Source organism: Canis lupus, chromosome 14, assembly GCF_003254725.2.
Source record: "Canis lupus dingo isolate Sandy chromosome 14, ASM325472v2, whole genome shotgun sequence".
NCBI lineage: Eukaryota > Metazoa > Chordata > Mammalia > Carnivora > Canidae > Canis > Canis lupus.
This window is the reverse complement of record NC_064256.1, coordinates 15,756,453-15,783,497: the sequence shown is the minus strand read 5'-3', so window position 1 is coordinate 15,783,497 and position 27,045 is coordinate 15,756,453. Positions and strand designations below refer to the sequence as shown.

Here is a 27,045-nt window from a genome sequence, read left to right as displayed (position 1 = left end):
TGCTGGACATTTCCAGACATTAATGATTATTATTTTTGTTTAATAAATGAAGAAGCTAAGACTTAGAATGCACAAGTCAGGATTAAAATTCTTGTCCATGTACATCAAAAGACCAGGCTTTGTCTATGATCTTTGGAATGAAGAGAGCTCTTTCTACAGTTTTAGTAATAGTAATAGTCATAGTCCAAGTTTCTGGACCACAATTAGCCAACTTGATGCTGTTGAATTCCACATAAAGTCTCCATAGATACCAGGTAGCTGTGTAGTTATGAGTCTAATTCTTAATATCTAGCAGTTGTCTGTCTTTGCTGGACTGGGTGTGCATTGTTCTCTTACCACTTCTGCTTAAAAAATCTATTACTAAGAAGCGAGGCAGGACTTATACAGCTCTCTGAGCTCTTTCTATTTGTTTCTACTTTACCAGCGGGATCTATACTACCCCAGAAGCATATGACAACATAGGGTTTCCTTCTCTGTTTTTGAGTTGTTGTTTATTGTAGATCTGTCTACAGAAATAGAAACTGAAGAGGAAGCTAAGGTACACAACTCTCAAAATAAAATGTCCTCTCAGTATGGAGTGACTGCTTAGTTTTACTCAGCTTGTACAGCTCCTGAATTTTTGAGTGAGTGATTGTAAATGTACCTTCCCTACACTTTTTTTAGGATGGGCAACCTATTTTTCCAGTTGGCAAACTATTCATGAATCATAAATTGTGTTTCTCAGTAACTTTGATCAGTGATATTGGTAAGGTATAGTTATGGAAAAATTCTCCTGGTTTCTAGCTGTAGGTTGACTATTAGTCTTATTTTTTGTTGGTTTTTATCTTTTTATTTATTTATTTTTATTTCTAGGAGATAGAAAGGGGGACAGATTGCATTATGGAAATAAAGCCAGGTGTCATTTTTTTCAAATTTTAAAAAAGATTTTATTTATTTATTTATGAGAGACAAAGAGAGAGAAAGAGAGGAAGAGATACAGGCAGAGGGAGAAGCAGGCTCCATGCAGGGAGCCCGATGTGGGACTCCATCCCAGGTCTCCAGGAGCACACCCTCCTGGGCCAAAGGTGGTGCTAAACCGCTGAGCCACCCGGGCTGCCCTCTACTTTTTTTTTTTTTTTTTTAAGTAGGCTCCATGTCCAGTGTGGAGCCCAGTGTGGGGCTTGAACTCACCAACCCTGAGATCAAGACCTGAGCTGAGATCAAGAGTCAGACACTTAATTGACTGAGCCATCCAGGCACCCCTCAAGGTGTCATTTTTAATTAACCCCTCCAGTAGTTATTTTGCAAAATATGCTTTAATTATTTTCCAAGTGTGGTATTCTGGCTAATATATAATGTCCTGGGAATCTCACACTTAAATGATTTCATACATGAGGACAGAGGGATCTTTGGACTGTGAAAGATTCTGAATTATTTTCTCTTTTGGTACTCCTTCAAATTCTATTTGGGAAAAATGACAATGACCTTTATTTTTCCATTATCCCTGGCAAATATGTATTCCATTGAGACACCCTGCCTTCTTTTACATTCTCTCCTTGTCCAGAACTTTGCCTTCTGAGTTTTGCTCAGATTTTTGGGGTTGAGTAATTCAAGAAAACCCTTAAGAATACCTGTGATTTCAGTTGTTTTCTTACACAATGGTGCACTCATTTAACTTAGTTTTCTAACTGTACATTTCTCAAAAGCCTTTCTCTACAAATTGCTTTGAAAGGAATTGAGAAAATACACATAGGATTTAGGAGGGAGGAATTTCTGATTGGTACAAATGACATATTTCTGTAATAGATTTCAAAAGAATATATATTTTTCAGTATAAACAGCCAATGATGATGGGCAGTTAAATATTTTAACTTCATATTCAAAGTAAAAGAGCTCATTCCTAGGGATAATAATAAGGCCTTTCACCTTACTGCAACAATTCTGTGAATTTCTCAGCTAAATTATGTAAGATTCAGATTCTCATAGTCTATAAAGTACTTGTATAGCTAGTTTTCAAAGTGTGGCTTGAGATCCCTGGGTTCTTTGGATTCTTTCAGGCAGTTCATGAGATCAAAATTATTTTCATTGTAATGCTTAAAACTTATTTACCTTTTTCACTCCCATTCTCTCACAAATGTACAGTGGAGTTTTCTGGAGGCTGCTTACTGTATGCCTTTACAGCACATGGAGTGCAGAAACAGAGAATGCGGTTGTGTTCAGTTAAGCCGGATATAAAGGGAATAAAAAATGTAAGACATTTGTCATAGGACAAAAGTGGTCTCTCAAAGGTCCCCATTCTAATCCTTGGAACTGTGGATATTTTTTTTTATGGGCAAAGGGGACTTTGCAGAGGCAATTAAAATAAGGATTTTGATATGAGGAGATTATTTTGGATTATCTGAGGAAGGCCCAAGGTACTCACAAGGGTCCTTGAATGTGGAAGAGCACAATACAAGTCTCAGAGTGATGAGATATGAGAAATATTCGACAGGACTTTGGTGGCTTTGAAGATGGAAGGGGACCACAGCCAAGTGATGTGGAAGACCCTGAGAAATGGGAAAAGGCAAGAAAAACATCTGCTCCCTTGAAGCCTTCAGAAAGGAACCCTGTCTGCTGGCACCTTGATTTCAGCCTAGTGAGACTTATTTTGAATTTCTGACCTCCAGAATTCTAAGATAATAGATTTATGTTGTTTTAAACCGCTAAGTAATTTGAGGCAATTGGTGATAGCAGCGATAGGAAATGAATACAATATTCAGCAAAAGCCTCTTTTTAAAAAGATTTTATTTATTTGACAGTGAGAGACACAACGAGTGCACAAGCAGGGGGAGATATAGAAGGAGAAGCGGGCTGTCCGCTGATTGAGGAGCCTGATGGGGCTCAATTCCAGGACCCTGGGATCATGAGCTGAGCCAAAGGCACTTGCTCAACTGATTGAGCCACCCAGGCGCCCAATAAAAGCCTCTTTTAAAGGCCATATTATTATTTTTTGTATTGTATCCTCCAGTGAATCTTGGTTGCTTTCAGAAAAAAAAAATGAAGCTCTAGAGTTTGGTATATGGCCTTTGTCATTTGACTTTAACTGTTAATTCAGGTTTCTTCTTTTTGACTCCCTAGTTTCCATCATCTATGCCATGCGTCTAAAACTATTATTGTTTTTCAAAACTGTCACCTTTCCCATGCCCTACTTTTGCTCACACTATGTTCCCTGCCTATATAGTCCATTTTACTGTCTTTCCAACCCCTACCTATCCTTATAAACTCACCTATAATGCTATCTGCTATTCATCACCTTGCCTCAGCCCTCTTGCCTCTTTCATAGGTAGCACTTATCACATTTTATCTAGTTTGTATGTGTTGCCTGCTTCCCACCCTGCAGTGAGCTACTTGGGGAGGTAATAATGCCATATTTGTATACTTCCAGCATCTAGTACCTTGCTTGATTCACAGTATTCCTCAATTATATATTTTTACCGGTTGCTAGTTGATTAATGATTGGCCAATCCCTCACTAACAGTTTGTGTGTTTATTTAACTATTCACTCATTCATTCATTTGTTGGAATCAGCCTTCAAACATGATTCTATCACATACTCGACTGAACTTTGCCTTATCCTGCTGCCTCTTCTAGTTACCATCCTATTTTTCTCCCCTTTTTCCTGCCAAATAACTTGGTGAGTGAGTGATCAACACATGTGTGATTTCAAGTTTCTTCTTAACTTCTTGACATGTTACTTCCATTCTAGTGCTGGCTTTTCTTCTTCAAAGAAAAGTAGAGAAAAGTATCTACTGATTTCCTTCTACCTATTTTTTTTCCCTAGTAACTAGGGACTAGTAACTTTGACACTACTACTCTGATCTTTACCTCTTTTAGTTTCCATGTATATTACTGCTCTTTTCCTACTTCTGTGGGGTTTGTTTTGTTTTGTTTTGTTTTGCTAGTTCTTCCTCTTTCCACACCTTAATTTTGGGTATTTCCCCAGTATTAAATGCTTAAGCCTTGGTTCTTCTCTCTATGCAGTTAATATCTTGAAGATTCCATCCACTCTCATGGTTTTGCCACCATGTGCAAAGATAGCTTTGTCTGTAGCCAAGACCTGCCACAGTCTTGTCCATATAAAAACTGTCAAAGCCTCCGCCATTATCTTAGACAAAGACAGATACTGAAATCCATGGATTCTTCATAAGCAACTCTCCTTTTTTGACTTGTCTTTCTCTGATGGTGACCTTTCCACTATGCTCAGTTCTCAGGTTAGAAATGTTGGAATTCTTTTTCACATTTTCTGTTTTTATCTTTTTATTTTATCTGTTACCAACTTATTTCTTCTGCAAGCTATCTCTGAAGATTTGTGTTTTTTGTTCTGTTTTCTTTTCCTGTGCTCACCACCCTAACCTAGTCCCTCATAATTTTAAGAGCGACCTGACTTTATTCCATACCTCCAGTATTTCTTCATTTTAATCAGTCATATATCCCACACTCTTCTCTCTAACCTACCATGAATCCTAACACCACTTTGGCTTCCAATACCCAACTCTTCCTGAAGTGCTTTTATGTGATCTTCCCACACAAGAAACTACAGTTAATTTGTATTGGTTATCATAACATGCCCTATGTGGTCTTCTTAAACCCTACTAAACATTGAGACTCACTCTAACTATCAAAGCTGGATTAATACCAGCCTATTCAAAAGAACCAACACACAGATTGCCACAGGGCAACAGGTCTTCCTCTTCGGAGGCCATTGTAGCAGTTCAAAAACTCAGAGGCTAGGGAACTATCTGCTTTAGAAGTCTGATGTCATTCAGGGGCAAATTGCTTTTGTAACAACAACCCCTCAGGCATAGTTTCTAGGGTCCTTGCAAGGACCCTAGAATACCAGGGACATACCAGTTATAAGAGTCACTATATTCAGGTGAGTTGCATTAGTCTTTTTTATAGTTCATTTATATTTCTTCCTGGTCCATGGGTCATCTTACTATAAGTAATGTTATGCAGCAATACAGTGAACATTCTACCCTTATGTTATCAGAGTAATAGTGATAGCAAATTAACTGAGGGTTAGCATCTTGTACAGAAGGGGAAGGGATTTTGTTAACTTTTTGTCCAAAGTTATGAATCAGGTTGGAACTCCTTTATTAAGGTTGTTCATAATCTGTCCCCATCCCCCAACCCATTTATTTAAACCTCTTTCCCAGTACTCCCCACCTAATATAGTATAAATCTCCAATATTTTCTTCCTTCGTTGTATTCCAAAATTCAGTGCCTGCTATAATTCCAGGCAGGAAGTATCTATTTAAGAGTCACAGAATAATAGAATCTCAGTGTTATGAGAGACAATCCAAATTGATGGCTGGATTCTAAACTGTTTTGCATTGACATAAACTAGACACAGAAAAAAATAAAAAAAAAAACACCTTATAATTCACTGATGGACTGAGAGAGCACTATTGTAAAACTTTTTTAGAGGTGAAAAGCTCAGAGCTCAAAGTTAAAAAAAAAACCACCTCCAACCCAAGCACCTAGAAATACAAATCTGAAAAGATAAAATACAATAATTGGATGAAAACTAAGTTGAACCATAAAATTGCTTAAGTTTCGAGAGAGGCTCACTCTCCCAGGTGGAGGCAGGGAGGAGTGAGGCAAGCAGAGGAGGTGGAACTTGAGGCCTTAGGAGACAGAAGACAATGAATGTGGTTCAGGTTGACTGGTGTATAACTTCCAGCAAGTTAATTAATTTTTCTGTGCTTTAACACATGTCCATGAATACACATCGTGATATTTTCCCATTATTTACCTAAAGCAATATGGTCAGAATTAATGAGGTGATACTGTGAAGGGTCTCAAGTTACATAGAAGAGAAATTCAATAGAATTATAAGGTATTTTTATTTCTCCCATTGGAGATCAAAGAGTAGAGTAAGGAGAGAGATTTACATGAATCTTTTAATTGTGTCTATATAGACCAATTAGAACAGAAATCAACAACTTTTCTGTGCATTTGATCAATATGGGCAAGAGATTAAACTCACTCAGGCTGACCTGTATTATTTGATTCTTTATTAGAAGAATTTTTGGGTCTAAATTATTCTTATAATTGCTTGTTGTTGCTATTCTAATTTAACTTTTTTTTTTATTGTAGTGGAAGAATCAAAAACAAATCCTTGATTCCTTTTTAGGTGTAAGATTGAACATATTAAAGTTGTATTTTGGACAGGAAATGGGAAAAAGTATTTTGTAATAAGAACAAAAAGATATTAAGACTCATAAAAAAAGAATAAAATAGAAAATTTTGTGAGCTATGCATTTGATTCTGGTGTTTCAAAGCTAAAAGTCAAAGCAGATGGACACATTGAAAGATATGTGTATCCTAAACTAGTGCCCAATCTAAACTATATTCCAAGTTAAAAATGCATTAAAAAATGCACTCGGGCAGCCCGAGTGGCTCAGTGGTTTAGTGCTGCCTTCAGTCCAGGGCCTGATCCTGGAGACCCGGGATCGAGTCCCACGTCGGGCACTCTGCATGGAGCCTGCTTCTCCCTCTGCCTGTGTCTCTACCTCTCTCTTTCTCTCTCTCTGTGTCTCTCATGAGTAAATAAATAAAATCTTAAAAAAAAAATGCACTCGATATGTTGCAGTTTGCGTTTTTGAAAGGAAGTAATTAACATACAGTAGGAACTGGTAACTTTCCTTCTTTCTCTCTTTGTTACCTTTCTTTTTAACCTTCCTTTTTTAAATAATGGATTTTTTCAATAAAAACATAGAAAAGAATGATACTTTGTATGGTCCTCAACAGTTATCAGCTATAGTGACTGGGAAGTAGTTAATTCAATTTTCTCTTCTAGAAAAATTGATCTCCTATTGTCCTCTTCCTTGCTCACATTAGCCTTAGTAAGTAAAGGTAATAAACAGAAGTACCTCCCCAATTGCATTTATTCAGCCTGTGGAATTTATTACCACAGGAGGTCATCAAGTCAGTTAAACATCTGGGCTCAAAATGAGGTTGGGAGAATTTTATAACCAATAACACTTAGATAGTAAGCAAATGACTTATGATTTTTATGCTTGAGGATATAGGATCATACTTAAGTTCATAAAATATTAAACCACCAAATCAGAAAAGAAATTTTCCTTGTAAAATATCATTGAAGATCTTTGATAGAGATCATTTCTGGTACCTCATGATAGACAAAAATGACCTAACAACAACATAACAGGAGTGGCCTTTGGTAGCAAGTCCAACGTTTATTTAATACTGCAATTAAATACAACAAGCAAACTGTCAAGCAAAAATTGAAGTTCTGCCTGACGTCTACTTAGTGACAAAACAACTGGTTAAAAAGTGTAAAAATTCAGTTGAATAAATTACTGAAATTAAGGGGACATGAAAAATTCTTGCTATTTGTGGAGCTCAGCTTAAAAATATGAATTAAGGTAAACTTCCTTGTATGCATAAATATAGCCTACATGCATCTAAATAGTAGCAACTAAATAGTAGCAACTTGATTCAATTTAAAAATTTTTTTATTTAAATTCAATTAATTAACTTTTGCTGTATTATTAGCTTCAGAGGCAGAGTTCAGTGAAATGGATTCTATTTTTAATATAAAAATTTATCATTTTTATTGGTGGAGTTCAGGTATTGAAATATACCTTTGTAGTTAGAATTTTTTCATGGTCCTTCTGCTAGTTAGACCTATAATGCAGCTCCAGCTTCGCCAAGTAGCTTGAACAGGAATTTGATCATTTTAAATCCAATGCAGTGCCAAGTAGTTCTCAGAACTCCTGACTTTTAAGGAAGGATAAGATACTATCTAGGTTCAGAGATTATGGAAGTTGAGGTGTTGCTTTTAGAAGAGCTTTTATATTAACATTGACATTCAAAGTTTTGCTTTTTTAGTTGCATTTTGGATATATAGAACCATTGTGAATCAAAATTTGTAATGTGTGATACTATATAATGCATGTTAGTTTGATCTTATAATATGTCAAGTAATCTTTGATAGGTAATTATGAAGTGTCGGCAGACTTAGGATAACTTCTTGGTTTCTTTCATGTCTGGATCATGCTCTCCATTTGGAGTGCGGAGACTGGTAGGCAGAGACATCTTTGGTGGGTAGTTCTTCATAATATTTCTTTTCTCTGTGTTTGCTTTTTATGTTGCCTATATTACTTATGTTTTGAGTTGATTCTCAAGTATAGAGATGTATACTCTGTTGATTTGAACATTGGGCAAGAACAGAACTAATGGCCATAGATAAATAGAACTTTACAATTCGTTTTTATGGCTATCAAATAGCATCTATCCCCCACCCCCTAGTTTTACAAAGATTAGTAGTCCCAGAGAGACATAAAGTGGCCTGCTCAGAAGCAGCTAGTGTGATTGTTAATTTTATGTGTCACCTGACTGGGTCAAGGGGTGCACAGATATTAGGTTAAACATTATTTCTGGGCATGTCCATGAGGGTGTTTCCAGATGAGATTGGCATTTGAACAAGTAGGCTGAGTGCAGGAGACTGCCCTCCCAAATGTAGGTGAATATTGTCTGCTGCATTGAAGGCCTGAATAGAATGAAAGCCAGCGGAAGGGATATTTGGCTCTCTTTGCCTGGCTATTGAGCTGGGACATTGGTCTTGTCTTGCCCTTAAACTGGGACTTACGTTATCAGTACCTGTGGTTCTCAGGCTTTCAGACTTGGACTGGAACCATCAGCCTCCTTGGGTCTCCATCTTGCAAATAGCAGATCATAGAACTTCTTAGTCTCTGTAATTGTGTAAGCTGATACCTAATAATAAAAATCTACTTATGTGTATCCTACTGGTTGTGTTTGTCTGAAGGATGCTGATTAATACAACTAGTTAGGGTAGAAATAGGACTAGAACACAGATGTGAGTCAACTGCCATTTATGACAGCATGCCTCTCAAAATGCCTAGCATGGTGCCTAATATGAAATAAATGTTTTTGGATGATGAATAAATAATAGTTTCAGAAAACATTATAACTTTATTTTGCACAAAATAGACAGGACCTAATTGTAGATGCAAATTTTTATTGTCCCATTACTCTGTAAAGAAAGAAAGCTCTTTCCTCCCATTAAAAAAAAAAAAACAAAACAAAACACCAAAAAACCAAAAAACCAAAGGATAACTGAAAGCCAGCATTATCATATGCCTTTCTTTTGCCTTAGGTGTTAATTACTTATCATCACAGAGATTGTAGGCTCTGATGAGTTTTTTATAGGAACCCGCTGTAGTTATGCTCCTATACGGCCAGTTCTTTGCATAAGTGGTTAGAAAATTTGACAAAGTGGTTAGAAAATTTGACAAACTGACCAAGTTAGTTTTAATGACCACATCCCGACGCAGCCTTTAGGCACAGAGAGTTTATTGACCACATCTGCTAGATCTTTAGGAGTAATAGTTTCAATCAATCTAAGCAACATCTTGTCATGAGTACAAGGAATAGAGCAATGCTTCTAAACTATACTGTGCATACGAATCACCTGGGAATCATGTTAAAATGCAGATATTATGAGTCATAGGTCTGGAGTGGGCTCTGGGACTCTGAATTTCTAACAAGCTCACAGCTGCTGCTGAAGCTTCTGGTTTGGGAAGGAGGAAGAAGCTAGCAACTGGAGAGTCTGATGATGTGACTCTTGTGTCTGCTTCTCTACTTTTATCTCTGGCCTTCCTGGTATTTTGTGGACAATTTTATATGCTAATGATGGAGCTTCACAACTGCAGCATTTAAATAAGGCTAAAGACTTTTTACTACTCTTGAATTACCATTTTCTCCTCTAAGTTATGTAAATATCAGCCTCAGTCTTATTTTGTCTTTGCATATAGAGATCCAGAGTCATGTTCCATCTCATGCTATGAGTAATATTATATTTTAAGGAAACCTTTTAAAAATATAGATAAGCAAGTCTGTTAGGAAGTATCTTTCACTTAAAGATTCATGGTTTAATTTAGAAATAAAAAAGTGTTATTTGATTTAAAATGTTAATTATTGGGAGTATGGGCGGTATCATTGAAAGTTTCTCTGGAGCAGAAGTTTACATTTCTATTGAAATGACATTCACATATACACACACACCTTTGTAGAGACAAAAAGGAAAAACATTTTAGCCACAAGGTGGCAGTAAGATATATGTGAAAAAGAAAGGGATTTCAAATAAATAATGATTTCAGACTATTTCTGAGGAAATGATTGTCAAAATAAACAGCATTTGCTAATGCAGTGGTATGCAGAAATGCCTTATCGAAGCTTCTTATTTATGGCATTCTTGGATAATCATACTCTAAATTGTGAGCTGTGCTAACTGGGCATCCTCTTGGGTCCTCTGTGAACATTGCAGAGGACAATTTCCAGTTAAAAAAACAATTGCATTGTAATATTTTTTTATTTATTTCAGTTTCGTTTCACTTAACCAATAGTTAGTGTCATAAATTACATATAAATATCCCCAGGATGTGAATTCTAGAAGCTCTGACAAGCTATCAATTTCACATGACATACTTAACTTAAACTGCTTCTTTGGTACAAGGAATACATTTATTAAAAGTTTTGAAAATGTTTTACTGTTCCACTCTTTGTGAAATTATATCACTTTTTAAAAATCTTAAATATATGACTCATTTTTTTAAAAAAGACTTTTTGTCTTGTATTGTAACTGTATTGTATACTAGGAATTAAACTGATTGTATTTTGAGTATCCCATCAACAGTTCATTCGAAAGCCAAGATTAAGTTTACATAAGCAGTTCTAATAGAAAGGTGAGATAAATATTACAAAAGCTTCAAAGGTATCCAGATGAATGGGGTACTCTTTTCCCTTTGGAAAAGGATTGCAAGGGTCATGGTAGAGGATGTTAAGAAGGGCTTTGCGAAGGACAAAGAGACAGATTGAATTATTCAATACCTGTTCCAGTTCTTTAAATAACTTTTCATAAGGTGAAGCTTTGCTCACCATATATTTAGAACTTGAAAATCTCCTCAAATACCAGCTACAGGCCAAAACTTGTAGCTGTTTTGGCAGTCAACTGGGAAAAGGAAGAATGTTCTGGCTGGAGTAATGGGTGGAATTTCTTCTACTTCCCTGCCTTTGGCAGGATGCCCGAATGTCAGTTGTGTTGAAGCTGGAAAACATCCAGAGTGAAGCCGGGGCCAAAAAGCCAGGGAGTGACACCTGTGCTGGTGTGTCTCTGGCTCTTACTCAGATATCTCTTTTTTTAAAAAATATTTTTTCTTCATTTATTTATGATAATCACACAGAGAGAGAGAGAGGCAGAGACACAGGCAGAGGGAGAAGCAGGCTCCATGCACCGGGAGCCCGATGTGGGATTCGATCCCAGGTCTCCAGGATCACACCCTGGGCCAAAGGCAGGCGCCAAACCACTGGGCCACCCAGGGATCCCTTACTCAGATATCTCTTATGCAAGGCAATAGGGACTGTACTTTTGTTTGCTTTAGACTCTGCTGAAGGGTTGAGCAGCATTATACAAATCATATATCTAAATATGAGTGAGATTCTATTAAAATCAGTGCTCAGAAATGAAGGAATTGTCTTTTTGGAATTTATGAACACTAAAGACTTCAGGTTTATGAAGTCTGCCATACTAGAGTGCTCTTTCAATTACTCTATTTTGAATAAAAAACCCACTGTTGTTTGCAATAACTCCACAATATCTATCAGTGCTATATTATGGTATTTACAGCCTTTAACTGACAATTAAAAAATAATGAGAGAAAAACAATTTAACAATGACTTTATAAACATTCCAGGGGTTGTAGTATCATACTCAGAAATGATGGTGGAACTTTCTGTTGATGTGAGCTTGAAACCACAGGCAAGGAGGGAGAAGAGCTAAAACCATGGAGTGTTATTGTACAGTGATGCAGTGGTTAATGAGGCAATGAAACCATCATAAGTGAAGCAGCATTTACATACAAATCATAAAGATGTAAGTACAAAACTGAATTTAATATATGAAGGATCATACTTCTGAGTAAAACTATCATTATCATTTCATTTACTATTATTGCTGCAATCAAAAAGGTGAATCTTCTCTGGAAAACAAAAATCTAGCAACAAAATTTGTTTTGTTATCTTTATGTTAGGTTCTAAAATAGTACAAATTTTACTATTCTGTTTTCTTAATTTAGCTGATGAATTTAAACTATTAATTTAAAATATATGCTTGATTAAGAATCGAAATCATTGTGGCAACAGCCTATATGCCTACTAGGCCATCATCTTTTATGATACCAATGGGGAACACATGCAGCACACAATTGACAAGTGGACTATGTTGGATCTTTACCTCGTAGCCTGAGTAAATCATATATCCTGATCACAATGAACACTAACTTATGATTTGGAGTGATAGCAGATACCACTATTGTTCCTAACCAATCACAAATGCATACTCCACCATCATAACCAGTGACAAAGGGGACTCATGTCATGGCCAAAGACATCCAGGACTGGGCAACAAGACATAGTATCTCCTAGATTTTCCATCCATCTTATAATATTCAGAAAATAGATATCATTTAAATGGTAAATGAAGTGTTGAAAGTTCAACTAAAAATTCATATGCCATCGTTATAAAGGCAGGACTATATTTCCAGCTGAAGCCATCATAGAAGTCAACAAATTCAGAGATTTCCAGCAGGGGGATACAGTGGACATAGCAACATGAAACTCCAAGAGAGTGTTTTCTTAATAGTGACTGACACAGTGGGGACATCAATTAGATGTAGCTGTCCTAGATGTGGGCCCAATTCATTCCAATGCTAATTCAGATATAATTTGGTTACCTCCAAAGTTTAAAATGTATTTTTCTCCAGAATTGCTAAGATAGGCTTTGGATTGGCTAAACAGAGCTTGATGATGGTGAGAGTGGTTATTAACCTTGCTTACATGAGGAAGCTACTTCATTACTGCATATATAAGGGGTGAATATCATTAGATTGGAAGTAGATAATTGTTTTGTCCAGCCAATGCTATCACCCAGATTGTGAATTAGGCAAGGCATGGGAAATTCCGTGCTGTGGGTTTAGGGTGAGGGGATCCAGGTCATACTGGTGCCAACATGCAATTGTCTCCCTGATGGGAGCTTGAGAAAGAGGAAGGTTACAGCTATAAGCCCTGGCAGCAAAGAGTGAATGAAAAAATAGAAGGGAGGCACTTATTGACAATTTGTTGTCAAGAGACAGTGGGAGAATAAGCTTGTTTCCTAGGTCAGGTGGAAAGGAAGAGCCTGCCAGGATTGTCAGTTTCCTTCTAGTAAGCCTCATGCTTCTCTGCCTTTTTTGGGGGCATCATATACATGCTTTATTCCTCAACTTGACAATACTTCCACATTTGGTGCAGAAATGAGGGGCATTCTCATCCTCCCCTATATTCTACACTAATTATGAGCACTCTTATCATCATAATTGTTTTAGTCAGGTAAGCCTCAATTGTATCAAATATGATACCCAATCCTAAAATCTGAGTTTCCCCCAAGCACATATAGCTTATTGCCACAAAAGGAACTTTGTAATGGAGCTAATTTTCAGTACTTAAGGTGTCCGTATATCCAGAGAATTGGCTCCGTCAGATGGGTGTTCTATCTTAGGGCACCATGCATAGTCTCCTGTCAGATTTTCTTTGGGGCTGGACTACTGTAGATCATGCACCCCCAAACCCTGATAGATAGTCTCTGGAATGGTGCCCATTGGCCTCATCTCTGACTCTTGCCTATACTTATTTAGGAAAGTAGGAAAGCAAATTGTCTCAATTCTGCCTATTATTTGGCCAGAGAGGCACATTTTGAGCAGTTCTGTTATAAGAAGTTATCCTCTGGTCAACAGAGATCCTGGATACTTTGCCATTGTCCATTTGTTTTTAAGATTATAGGCTTACTCCTATTGAGTGCTTGATACAATCTTGAACAAAAAGTGTGTATTGGTTTAGAGAATATTTACTTCCAAATTGGGAAGAAGAAGCATTAGCTGAGATGACTCCCTCTGATGGTAACCCAGTTGACTCTCCAGATAAACTATTCTAGGATGGAAATCCTATAGTTAACATCTACCAAGAATTGTATCCTCATGGTCTTTGAGCTCACACAAGCTGCTGCTAACTGAGGTGGGAACACTTTTATCAGTTTGGCTCAAAAGGTTATCATTTGTTCATCTTATGGTGACTCTTGACCCAGGGGCTGGTTGGGATGAGCCTCTTGAACTTCCCACTTCCTGTTTTGCCTCATCTCTCAGCCTCTAATACAACAAAACAGTTCTGTTTGGCTCAATCGTCAAAATATATTCAGATTCTGACTACTTTTCACCAGTTCTGCAGACACCATTTTTTCCCCCTAATCCACCACCATCTCTCCTGATTTTTTGCCAAAACCTCTGCATAAGTTTCCCGGCCTCCTCCCTGGTCTATTTTTCACACAGCTGCAAAAGTCACATCATGCTTTAGATCCTCCAGTGGCTTTTCATCTCATTCACAGTAAACACAGGGCTTCAAGGCCATAGCGGAGAGCATCCATCCTACAATGACAGCCCCGTGTCCTACCAGTGTTTTCCTCCTCATTACGCTTCAGCTACTCTGATTTCCTTGTAGTTTCTTCAGTTTCTTCTGTGTGCTCATTATGCTTCCACTCTGGGCTCTCTTGTTTCCTACTTGGAATGGTCTCCCTACTTGGAATGGTCTCCCTCCCTCCCCACCCTTATATCCATCCGCACAGCTTGCTCTTTTTTCCCTTCTCGGGTGTCTGTTCAAATATTAGTTTATTGGAGCTAACTTCCCTGATGACCTTATTTAGAATAGAAAACTTCAGCTTCGTTCATCTCTAGTCTCTTCACCAATAGTGTTGCCACATTCCATGTTTTTGTTTAGTTGTCCACTTAGTTGTTAGTTTTCTCTCAAACAAGAATGTGAACTACTATATTTAAATAGGTCCTTGTCCGTTCTGTTCATGTTTCTGTTTCAGTGCCTGGAGTACTGCCTGGCAAATAGTGGGTCCTCGTTAAGTATTTGTTGAATGAATGAATGAAATGTGGCATGTGCAGTCCAGTTGACCACCAGTTTATATTCCATATAAACTTATGTTAAGCCTATTTTATTATCTGCTTATTACCCTTTTTAGGTATTTGAATTTGTGACTCTCAGCTTATAGCTTAGAAACAAAAGTTAATTTAAGATCAAATGAGCAAATATTCAGATAATATGCCTTTGAGAAACATAAAAAAATCTATGTTAACACCATCTCCCTGCCACTTTCCATCCCTCCCCCAGGACAGAAAGTCCAGATCTCAAGAATAGAGGCTTTACTTTCTTGGGAAAAGAGAAAAACAGTTCATTTCTTCCCAGAGTCTACAGCAATGACACAGCCTTAAATTAATTCCTCTGAGGGAGAAAATGTGGTAAATAATAAGCTTATTTTTACAATGTAGAATAAATGTTTTTTGAATTAAATGGAATTGTACATAATTCAGATCAGAATGATTTTTATTTGACCATGGCTATTAATACTTTGTGTCTTTGCCTCACCCCTGACTGAGTTGTTAAAGATATATAAAGACTGAGGGAAAGGAAATTGCTATTTTAAAGGATTCTTCTGAGCCCGGAAAGAAACCCATGATTATATGGGCAATTAATCTATGACAAAGGAGGCAAGAATATACAGTGGGAAAAAGATAGTTTCTTCAACAAGTGGTGTTGGGGAAACTGGACAGGTACATGCAAAAGAATGAAACTGGGCCACTTTCACCATATACAAAAATAAGCTCAAAATGGATTAAAGATCTAAATGTGAGACCTAAGATCTAAATGTGAGACCTGAAACCATAAAATTCCTAGAGGAAAACACAGGCAGTAATCTCTTTGACATTAGCTGTAGAAACATTTTTCTAGATATGTCTCCTTTGGCAAGGGAAACAAGAACAAAATGAAGCTATTGGGACTACACCAAAATAGAAAACTTTTGCATAGTGAAGGAAGCCATCAACAAAACAAAAATATAATCCACTGAATGGGAGAAGATATTTACAAATAATATATATGATAAGAGGTTAATATAAAAAAAAAAACATGAGAAACTTCTAAAACTCAACACCAAATAATCCAATTAAAAAATGAACAGAAGACCTGAATAGCCTTTTTTTTTTTTTTTTTTCCTAAAGAAGATATACTGGGCACCTGAATGACTCAATCAGTTAAGTGTTTGCTTTGGGCTAAGGTCGTGATCCCAGGGTTCTGGAATCGAGCTTTGCATTGGGCTCCCTGCTCAGTAGGGAGCCTACCTCTTCCTCTCCTGCTCCTCCTGCTACTGCTCTATGTCAAATAAATAAATAAAATCTTAAAAAAAGTAAAGATATACAAATGGCCAACAGACACATGAAAATGTACCCAAAATCATTCATCATCAAGGACATGCAAATCAAAACCACAATATCACTTCACAACTGTCAGAATGGCTAAAATCAAAAACATTCAAAACAGCACACATTGGCAAGGATGTGGAGAAAAAGGAACACTGTTGGTGGGGTTGTAAGCTAGGGCAGCCACTGTGGAAGACAGTATAGACATTCCTCAAGAAATTAAAAATAGAATTACCATATGATCCAATAATTCTACTCCTGAGTATTGATCCAGAAAAAATGAAAACACGAATTCAAAAAGATATATGCACTCCTATGTTCATTGCAGCATTATTTATGATAGCCAAAATATGGAGGCAACCCAAGTGTCTATCCACAGATGAATGGATAAAGAAGATGTGGTGTATATATACAATGGAATATTTCTCAGCCATGATAGAAAATGAAATCTTGCCATTTACAACATGGATGGACCTAGAGGGTATAATGCTAAGTGAAATAAGTAAGTCAGAGAAAGACAAATGCCATATGATATCAGTCACATGTAGAATTTAAGAAACAAAAAGAATGAACAAAGAAAAAAAGATAAAAGATCAAACTCTTATCTGATGACTCTTATCATATGAGCACTGTGTAATGTATAGGACTATTGAATCACTATATTGTACACCTGAAACTAGTATAACACTGTAAGTTAATTATACTTGAATTAAAAAAATAAACTCTTTTGACAATTTCTTTTTTATTTAATCAAATTATTGAGGTTTAATTTACATATAATAAATGGCACCCGTTTTCATTTTCCAGCATGAATTTTAATAACTGTACACACCTATGTAATCATTTGCATGGCATCAAGATACAGAATGTATCAGAACTCTGAAGAGTTTCCTTGTGTCCCTTGGTAATTTCTTTCCTTCTTACTTCCTTTTCTAAGCAACCACTGATCTGCTTTCTGTTACTCTAGATTAGTTTTACCTATCTTAGAATTTCAGGTAAAATGGATCATACAATATATAGTCTTTTATATTTGACTGCTTTTGTTCAGTATAATGATTTTTGAGAATTATCCATGGTTTACATGTATCAGTAGTTTGTTCAGTAGTGAGAATTATCCATGGTTTACATGTGTCAGTAGTTGTAAAGATATTTATTTATTTATTATTTATTTATTTACTATTTATTTATTTATTAGAGACAGAGAGAGGCAGAAACACAGGCAGAGGGAGAAGCAGTTTCCCCACGGGGAGCCCAATGCGGGACTAGATCCCAGGACCCCAGGATCACGACCTGAGCCAAAGGCAGACACTCAACCGCTGAGCCACCCAGTCGTCCCATGTGTCAGTAATTTTATTGCTGAGTGATACTGTTTTAACCTACCAGTTTGCTTGTTCATTCACCTTAGAGTTGTCAGAGTCGGTGGCGGAATTTCTAGTTTTTGGCTATAATTAAAACTGCTGTGAACATTTGCTCAGGTGCTCATGTGGGAGTGTTTTAACTCTTGGATAAATACTTAATAGTAGAATTCCTGGGTCATCTGGTGAATATATATGTAATTTTATAACAAAATTCTGGCAATCTTTGTCTTCTTGTAAAGGGAAGCTTTCTTGGTAATTTACCTGCTTTTCATTATGCTCATATTTTTTTAATTAAGTCACTTTTGTGTGTATGGGGGTGGTGAAGACTCAAATATGGCATTTATTGCCAATCATGCCTGTAGAGAAGTTCAGAAATGGCATTCAAATGGAGGAAAAGTTTCCTCTCCCTAAAACTCTGTGGCTGGATGATGTGTCTGTCCCTCATGGGGCTGCTGGGGTGGGGGTGGGGGGAGGTTTCAATGAACTGAGACATAAAATGTCCTTGATATAATGCCCTGCATATAGTTCATGCTCAAGGACATCATGTGCTTATTATCTGTGTTTATTAATAAATTCAGATAGAAGATGTGACTCAAGTGGCATAGAGTGAAACTATTGACTTTGTACTCTATGGTGATTATCTCTCCTGAAAAGCTTACCTCACAAAATCCATGGTAGCTTACTCACTTGCATTAGTGCCTTATAATGTATGTTCATCTCCATTAAATACACGAAAGTAAGTTCAGAGGATCAAAATGTCGAGAAAGGCAGAATCCAATAATGTCTCAAATGGCAAAATGAGAAAAATAAGAGCAGAATCACAGGTGGAAAATTATAATAATTTAAAACTGAATACGTACTTTAGTAGAGACTTTCCAGTTTCCTAAAATGAGATAATTTCATTAAAGCCTGTAACTACTTTTGACTTTTGCTGTGTCAGCTCTGGTGCTTAACCCTTTTCTCTGATGAGAGGATCATGCTGATAGTCTGCGTGTATTTTTAAAAATGTACTAATCTTGAAGACTCTTTAATCTGTGGGTGGCCTTGTTAAATCCAGAGGTTGGAGAGAAGAAAGAATATTCAAGTTTATGTAGAAGCTGCATTTTTAAAACAAAGAGAAACCTTTATGTAATGTATATTTTAATCAGAAGTACAAACCACTTGGTTTTGTTCCTTAGCAAGTAGTAGAGCCTATTACTGACCTCCAGCCTCAAGATGGCCAAGTTACTGTGGGCAAGCTCTGTTCCTAGTCAAAAAGAGTTCTTGGATGCCTCTATATGAGCACAACAGAAAACCTCCTGTGTAATAGTTTTCATTTTTGATGAGAAATTAGTAGGAATTAAACTGCCTTGGTAGAGATAGGTGAATCTCTAGTCTTTCCAAAATAAGATTGAATGAAGATCAAAAGGATTGCAGTGGTTAGCAGTCTCATTAATCAAGTGCTATTTGAAAAAGACTGTGTTCTGTACTGAATGCTACTGAAGATTATCAGCTGGTAAAATGCCTACATTCTCTCTCAGTATTCTCTTGCCATGTAATCTAAGAGTTGAGATAGAGAAGAGAATCACCACTGCTTTGCCCTGTTGGTGGGAGAAAGATTTCTGCTCTAGGATTATAGGGATGGCTGCACACATGACACCCCACGCTGGGCAGATGATATTGACAGCTCTTGGAGTTCATGCTGTGTTAGGAGGGAGCCTGGAGCAGCCTCCATGAAGATGAAAGAACAGAGAGTGAAGTCCAGATGAAAGCCAATGCTAACTGCCAGATAGGTATGTGTACGTATCCTCACAGCCTGGTGGAAAAGGACATCACAAGTCCTACAGAGCCTCATGGGGGTTGCACTCCAGAACGGACTGAATAAGCAGGGGTTGTGGGAGGCAGGCTTTGTGGTATCAATAGGGATAGGAGCCTTCTGGTTGCAGGGTGGGGAGTGTTATTGGCTTGATTGAATAATTCCACAGATTAGCAGAGAACTTAGACTCGCTGCTCAAGGATAAATAGGAGATACACATGGTCCTTTTGATAAGGAGAGTTGTGTAACTGGGGATCTTATGCCCAGGAACAGGGTGGGGAGAACTGGTGGTTAGGCCTTTGAGTACCTCCTGATTTTGCCAGATATCAACACAACATATAATATTGGATCTTGATTTAAGCCTTATACCATACTATCCAACAAATATTTAATAACAGCTACTAAATGCCAGGCACTGTGCTAGAAGCTGAGAATGTTTCACAAATAATTTATTTCCTATGCACTTGAGGTGTTTAAAGTTTTATAGAAAGAGCAAAACATGCAAATAGGTAAGTGTTAAATGAGCTATAGTAGATATATAAATATAGGACCTGAGGGCATAGAAGAAAAGTAATCAGTCTTACCTAGATAGAATAAGAATAAGAATAAGAATAAGAATAAGAATAAGAATAAGAATAAGAATAAGAATAAGAATAGTTTCCCCAGCAAAGTATTTGTTTTCTGTCTCCTTTGTGAATAAGGGAAATTGTAGCAGAAGCTCCTCCAGAGGATATTTCCTTTATATATCTATATCTATTTATAGCTATATCTATGTATATCTATCTATCTATATATCTATCTATCATCTATATATGTATCTACCACTCTATCACCTATTTTTTTTTTTGGTCAAGGTTATATTGTATGGACATATCTCAGTTAGTTCCTGGTTAGAGAAATTTGGTAGCTGATTGATTTAGACAAATTGTTCAGCTGCTGGGGTTGGGAGGTGGGTGATGAAGCACATGGCTGCTCAAAAAAATCAACACAGTTATTCTAATTCTTCCTCTTCGACACCTCTTCTTCTCTTCTTTTTTTCTCCTTCTCCTTATTATTTACCCCCCTCCCAACCTCTCTGCACCCCCCCTCCTTCTTCTTCTTTCAAGATGTGGGCAGATTCATAGTGGGGTAGGCAATATCAGCTCTTACCTCATCCTCTCATGTCCAACCTATCAATTTGGTTCTGTCAAATCTAGCTCCAACACATTGTTAGAGTCTTTCCACTTCTTTTCATGTCCACTGCCAGCACCTTAGTTGAGGCAAAATGGGGCTCTTTCTCTGGGCCCTGAACTTTGGAGGGCTCTGTGTATCACAATCAACTTATTAAAGTGCACATGGGTTCCTTTTTAATTGGCTCTGGAACTCCACAGAGGCACAGCATGATCCTTCACCCTGACCAGCTAACCACATGATCAGCATTGTCCCTTTTCAGGGAAATTCTTCTCCACAACTCTCACCCTGTATTCTGTAAGCCAGCAATGACACATTAGAAAAAGCCATGAAGGCCTGTGATGTGTGCTTTCACCAATGTCACAAATTTAATATATTCCAAGACTTGTACAACCATCATCTCAATTTAAGTTTAGAACATTTTCATCACAACAAAATCCTGCAACCGTTAGTAGTCATTTCCTATTCTCTACCCCTTTCCCCATCCTTTTTAAAAAATTTTTTTTATTGGAGTTCAATTTGCCAATATATAGCATAACACCCAGTGCTCATCCCATCAAGTGCCCCCTCAGTGCCCGTCACCCAGTCACCTAATCCCCTGCCCACCTCCCTTTCCACTACCCCTTCTTCATTTCCCAGAGTTAGGTGTCTCTCATGTTCTGTCACCCTCTCTGATATTTCCTACTCATTTTCTCTCCTTTCCCCTTTATTCCCTTTCACTATTTTTTATATTCCCCAAATGAATGAGACCACATAATGTTTGTCCTTCTCCAATTGACTTACTTCACTCAGCATAATACCCTCCCGGTCCATCCACGTCAAAGCAAAAGGTGGGTATTTGTCGTTTCTAATGGCTGAGTAATATTCCATTGTATACATAGACCACATCTTCATCCATTCATCTTCTGATGGACACCGAGGCTGCTTCCACAGTTTGGCTACTGTGGACATTGCTGCTATAAACATCGGGGTGCAGGTGTCCCGGTGTTTCACTGCATCTGTATCTTTGGGGTAAATCCCCAGCAGTGCAATTGCTGGGTCTAGGGCAGATCTATTTTTAACTCTTTGAGGAACCTCCACACAGTTTTCCAGAGTGGCTGTACCAGTTCACATTACCACCAACAGTGCAAGAGAGTTCCTCTTTCTTCACATCCCCTCCAACATTTGTGGTTTCCTGTCTTGTTAATTTTCACCATTGTCACTGGTGTGAGGTGGTATCACACTGTGGTTTTGATTTGTATTTCCCTGATGGCCAGTGATGCGGAGCATTTTCTCATGTGCTTGTTGGCCATGTCTATGTCTTCCTCTGTGAAATTTCTGTTCATGTCTTTGCCCATTTCCTGATTGGATTGTTTGTTTCTTTGCTGTTAAGTTTCATAAGTTCTTTATAGATCTTGGAAACTAGCCCTTTATCTGATACGTCATTTGCAAATATCTTCTCCCATTCTGTAGGTTGTCTTTTAGTTTTGTTGACTGTTTCTTTTGCTGTGCAGAAGCTTCTTATCCCCATCCTTTCCTAGTGTACTAGGCAATCATGAATTTACTTTATTTCTTTGTATATTTAGTTTTTATGGACTTTTCATGTAAATAGAATCATACAATATGTGGTCTTTTGTAACCAGCTTCTTTCACTGAGTTGTGATGAATTCTGATGCAATGCTATCTATATATTATTCCTCAGTAGGTTTGATTATTCTTTTCTTTACTTAATGAAATAGGAAATTACCCAAACATGGGAAGGATGTTCAAAAGCTATTATGTAGCCCCAGATATGACAAATGTCCATGACACATGGCTAGCTTATTCTTTATGTCTCAGCTTATATGTCACCTTTTAGATACCTGCCCTAGGTAAAGATAGACCATCCTTGGTATTCTATTTCCCAGACCCTTGTTTGTTTTTTTAAAGCACTTAGGATAACGTGAAGTGATTTTAATTGCCACGCTGTGTGTGTGTGTGTGTGTGTGATCTCTTTCCCTCATCAGAATATAGATTTCATGAGTGAAGGAACCATGTCTATCTTGCTCCCATTGTACCTCTAGCATTATGGTTCAAAATTTAGCACAGTGGTTCCAAGTAGGCACTCAGCTTTAGAATAAATGAATAATTGAATGTTATTGAATGATAAAAGGAATGTAGTGGGAGGCAAATGGTTATGGGAACCATATGGAGATTTCAAGCATGAGGAAGCTGTGGGCATCTGGGTGACCGTGTCTTCTAGGTGGCTGATAGAGTTTATACTCACAATTGTCAAACTAAACAATACAGAACAGCTTTTAAGAAAAGGCAATATTCTCTTGATTTCCTCTACTCTCAGTCTTTCTCTCCAAATATCAACATTTCTAACTGTGCTTAGCTGCTTTAGTGGTTACTCCATTGTCTGCATCTTTAAATCTGACACCTTATTGCTCTTTCCTAATTTATCCACTTCTGAATTATCTATTGCTATGCTTCATGAGTCTATTTAGGTCAAATTTCTTTTTTTTTAATTTTTATTTATTTATGATAGTCATACAGAGAGAGAAAGAGAGAGGCAGAGACATAGGCAGAGACATCGGCAGAGGGAGAAGCAGGCTCCATGCACTGGGAGGCCGACGTGGGATTCGATCCCGGGTCTCCAGGATCGCGCCCTGGGCCAAAGGCAGGCGCCAAACCGCTGCGCCACCCAGGGATCCCTTAGGTCAAATTTCCATCTTTCTTCCCATCTCCTCCCAAGAGTTATATCTTTAAAACATTTCTGTTGAGTACACTTGTAAACTTAAAGTAGTTGCTTAATCTTCTGCTTTCCCCACTATAAATGGTTCTTCCTGCCCTCCAAAGTTGTAAGATAAAGATGTTTGTGTGTCTGGCCTTCCTTCCATCTCCATTTCCTAGTCTCTAGAAATTGTACTTTTAGTTTTGCATAGTTAAGATAATGACGTTTATATGTTCCTGACATTGGTTCTCTGGCTGCTCAAAGTCATGTCACATTTGAATGAATTGGTTTTGTGTTTGAACCATGTTGACTGTTTCATTTTTATTATCATTCCTGGAGAAACTGATTCCATTTTTTCCTGATGGATGAAAAAACATGTGTTTCTTTACCATATTGCTTATATCTAGCCTCTTACTTATTCTCTATACTTTTTAGAGCCAATTATTTTTTTCCATGAAGGCACTGATTTCCTGTTTTAAGTTGGAGTGGTTGCATAAACTGTGGTTTTATCATGCAATGTTCTGTTTTTCTGGAGGTTTACATTTCCTTCATTTCTTTTTTCTTATGAAGGTAAAAAGTATATATTGATACAAAATTCCCTCAAGGAAATAAAATTTCAGTTAAAAATGGAATAAATTCTATAGGCATGTTGATTATATTATTTTTGGGTAGATTATATTATTGAGCTAAATATTAGACCTCAGAATTTGACTGTAGTGTGTAGTTAACATTTAATTATATAATAAGTTCCATAAATATGGATAACTCTTTACAGCTTACATGCTTCCAGACTAATCAAGAATTGTGTCCTTAATCATAGTGCTTATTATATTATAATCAAAAGAAAAACATGAGCAGAAAATTTTTCTGACAAAATTCCTGCTAGAGTCAAAGCCATAGCTGAGAGAGGGAGGAATGTAGAACTTAATTTGAGTGCTGTTTTCTGCTGAGATATGAGTAGATAAGGTAGGTGATGACCTGATCTTTATCATTTATTAAATATGTGAAAATATTTCGAGATGGAAAAACAGGTAGTTTACATACTTTTAGAAGCAAAGTCTGAATAATTAGATATCCCAGGAGTAAACAAATTTCTCAGAGTCTGTTTCATTTTGGCAGATAGTATTTAATGGTATAAAACCTAAATTTATGGAACACCTACCCCTACACACCTACACTTACACATACACACACACACACACACACACACAGAGGCATGCATATAAAAGACCCGATTGGCACTTGGACCAAACTGACATAAGGCACAGTAATTGTGCCAGCATAACCATCCTTATCACATTAATGTGCCCCATTATGTGATGATTAAAACTTTCCATTTATCTAGCTTGCTATAATGTTTGCATTCCAAGCAGAAATGAGGGATACAAATTATGCTTAGGCAAGGGGAAAAGCTTGAAATAATTATGACAACTTACAGTATACAGTATATAGAAAGTTTGCAAAGTGCTTTTCAGATAGATTTGCTCATCTGCTTTCCATTACAACCCTGAGAAATGCATGTTGCTGTATATTAGCTCCACTTTATTGCTGACAAAACTAAGGGATCAAAAAAGTTATGTTTTTCAGGAAATTGTTGATAAGAAGCAGAGAAGGAGGATTCAAACCTGGGAAATATGGCTCTTAGTCTTTTTACTGCAACACAGAATTATCTGTTTATCACCTGATATGGTCTGTGTAATAAAGGGAAGACACTGGATAATTGTAGGTCTCCAGATTACTCATGCAAGGTATTGTTTACACCTCACCACCTCTTCTAAAGGTCAAAATAGTAAGGACAGATCTGACCTTCAATCCTGGCTATTCTCAGGAAAATATATGATTAAGGAGAACAACACTGTGTATCTAGAATTCTCTATCCCACCCCCATCTCAGATAACTTCTACTGAAAATGAATCCAGAAAACTTTGGGTTGGGAAAACGTCATAAAATTATTAGAGCATATTCCTGCTGCTTTGCCTCAGTGGTGTTCGTGGTTTGATTAGGTGCATTCTTTTATTTCAGCATATACTTTTTGAGCATCTACTATGGGTCAGCACAATTCAGAATGTAAAAAAAAAATGCAACACAACAAAATGATTACAGACTGTGGTCAATCATATAAGGGAAGTAAACAGAGAAAGGCAAAGTGCTTTTATTGTTAATTTATTTGTTGTGTTTAATATACTATTTTTTTGTTTTATTTTTATTTATTTATTTTAAAGATTTAATTTATTTGAGAGAAAGAGAGAGAGAGAGAATGCACTCACACTAGCGGGGTGACGGTGTGGGTAGGGGCAGAGGGAGAGGATGAGAGAAAATCTTAAGCAGCCTGACTTGGGGCTCTATTTCATGATTCTGAGATCATGACCTGAGCTGAAATTAAGAGTTAAGAGTTAAGAGTCCCACACTTAACTGACTTAGCCACCTTGGTGCCCCTGTTTTATTTTTAAAAATTTTTTATTTATTTTTAAAATTCCACTATAATTAACATACTGTGTTATATTAGTTTCAGGTGCACGATATAGTGATTTAACAGTTCTATACATTACTCAGTGCTCATCATGATAACTATACTTTTAATTCCCTTTCCCTCTACCCACTGCCTTTCTGGCAACTACCAATTATTCTCTATATTTAAGAATTGTTTTTTCATTTGTTTCTTTTAATCTTCCTCAATTTATATTGTTTTTTAAATTCCATGTATGAAAGAAATAATATGATATTTGTCTATGTTGTTGCAAATGGCAAAATTTCATTCTTTTTTTATGTCTGAGTCATATTGCATTGTATGTATATACCCCAACTTCTTTATCCATTCACTTATCAGTGGACAAAACATAAAGTGCTTTTAAGTGAAGGGGTCAGAAAGGCCTCTGTGGAGAAATGACATTTAAACAAACCCAAAAGATGGGCTGAAGCCAGAAATACGAGAACCTAGGGAAGAACATTCTGTAGAAGACACAAGAAAGAACAAAGACCCTGATATGGGAAGTGATCAAAGAGCCATGACCAGTCTCTGTGGGCAAGGAGAGAGTGAACAAGATATTAAAGTGGAGAGATAGCAGGACCTGATTGAAAATGTAAGGAGATTTCTGGGTTTCCCCTGAATGCAACAGAAAGCCATTGGTGTGGTTGAAGCAGAGATGACGTGATGTAATTTACATGGAAAAAAGTCACTATGCGGATCAGCTGAGATTGGACGGAGGGGTTAAAGCTGAAGCAGAGAGACAGCTGGGATGTTTTCAGCTTGAAGAGACAGTGATGTGGACTGTGGTGGAGAGAACTGGAGAGAGAACTGGAGAAAAATGGAAGATAGAATAAGTGAATGGATCCTTTTTTTTCCCTTTGGATGTAAAATAATGAACCTAACTTCTACCCTAGAGGCCAACCCTGTAATAGCTACTGTCAGCACAGAGGCTTCCTCTATTTTTTAATGTCATAGTCCTTAGCCAGTTACCTGGGATCCTTATTCCAAGGACAGCTTTCTTTCAAATTATGCAGCGATAGTTTATTTTTTTGGAAATGAATACACAAAATTTACATAAATTCTTTACTGATGAACAACATACCAATAACATGCACAAATCTCAAAGTGTACACATTGATTTTCTCAAAGACAAGGTATCTGTGTAAAAAGCTCTCAGATCAAGAGATGAAAGACATTCTCAGCATCTC

At 37.1% G+C, this 27,045-nt stretch overlaps 1 long non-coding RNA gene across 1 annotated transcript in view; it reads left to right on the top strand.

Moving 5' to 3' along the window:
• Nucleotides 1-19,263: 19,263 nt before the first annotated feature.
• LOC112674973 (uncharacterized) overlaps nt 19,264-27,045 on the top strand; it is a 48,833-nt gene continuing 41,051 nt past the window's right edge. Inside the window, exon 1 of the long non-coding RNA XR_003145687.3 lies at nt 19,264-19,482. This is a non-coding gene — a long non-coding RNA (uncharacterized LOC112674973). The remainder of the gene's footprint in view (nt 19,483-27,045) is intronic.